Source organism: Arvicanthis niloticus, chromosome 10 (assembly GCF_011762505.2).
Source record: "Arvicanthis niloticus isolate mArvNil1 chromosome 10, mArvNil1.pat.X, whole genome shotgun sequence".
Lineage (NCBI taxonomy): Eukaryota > Metazoa > Chordata > Mammalia > Rodentia > Muridae > Arvicanthis > Arvicanthis niloticus.
In genome coordinates, this window is record NC_047667.1 from 41,220,485 (window position 1) to 41,221,544 (window position 1,060).

General features: G+C 45.0%; 1 non-coding gene across 1 annotated transcript; it reads right to left on the reverse strand.

Annotated features, from left to right (window-relative positions):
- Positions 1-247: 247 nt before the first annotated feature.
- Positions 248-374, reverse strand: LOC117716654 (small nucleolar RNA SNORA17). The gene has a single exon (XR_004607769.1). It is a non-coding gene; the product is annotated as a small nucleolar RNA SNORA17 (small nucleolar RNA).
- Between the last annotated feature and the right edge of the window lie 686 nt (positions 375-1,060).

Consider the following 1,060-nt stretch of genomic DNA (forward strand, 5'->3'; position numbering starts at 1 on the left):
TTGAGTCTCCAGTTCTGCCTCTCTTCATTGTGCCCATATCCTTCTGTTTCTCTTTCTCTTCCATTTCTCCACCACTTGCTTCTCTAAGTAGCTCTGGGATCTCTGAGTGTCTGGGGTCATCTTGGGCACAATGTGTCTGTTCCAGGCCTGTGTAATGCCATCCCTACTGGTGGTTGTCTCAGGCTAGCCCCCTATCTGAGCCCCCTGGCATGGACTGGTGGTTGTCTCAGGTGCCCCCTTTTCAGGGAATGTAAGGCTACTAATCATTCATATATTCATTGGTCAGATCCACGGAGCATAGACGTAGCCTCTCTCCTCTCTGCCACCTACAGACGTACATGTGACACAGCAGCCACACCTGCAATGCTAGGTGTTTTGGGGTTTGTTGTTGTTGTTTGTTTTTTCGAGACAGGGTTTCTCTGTGTAGTCCTGGCTGTCCTGGAACTCACTCTGTAGACCAGGCTGGCCTTGAACTCAGAAATCCGCCTGCCTCTGCCTCCCAAGTGCTGGGATTAAAGGCATGCGCCACCACCGCCCGGCTGGCTAGGTGTTTTTTAATAGACCTCTAATCAGTAATAATAATAATAATAATAATAATAATAATAATAATAATAAGTGAGATGTAAATCTCACTTATTCAGTTATGTATAAAGGGCTGTTAAATAATTCCTCCTGAAAATTAATGAAGAAAAACTGAAAGGCTCCAGATTTGGACAGTCTCTTGCGATGCAAAGATCTCAGCATCATTTTCTTCAAACCTTTATTCTTCTGTTCAGAACAATTTGGAAAGCTTTCGTTGCACCAAGCACTATTCTGAACGCAGGGGTAGTGTGTGACTGCCATAAGTGACCATGTAGGACAGATGTTAAGTCTCTATGTGAAGTGTGCCTACTATGCATGTTAAGTCTCTATGTGAAGTGTGCCTACTATGCATGAGACCTAAGACAAGGCTCAGCTTTCTAGGACTTCTCCCTCTTCAAGAGTGCAGCCCCTCAGCTTATGGAAGCCCAGCCACTCACGTGTTCATGTTTGTTCACATTCCAAGACTTTTAGGAACAAG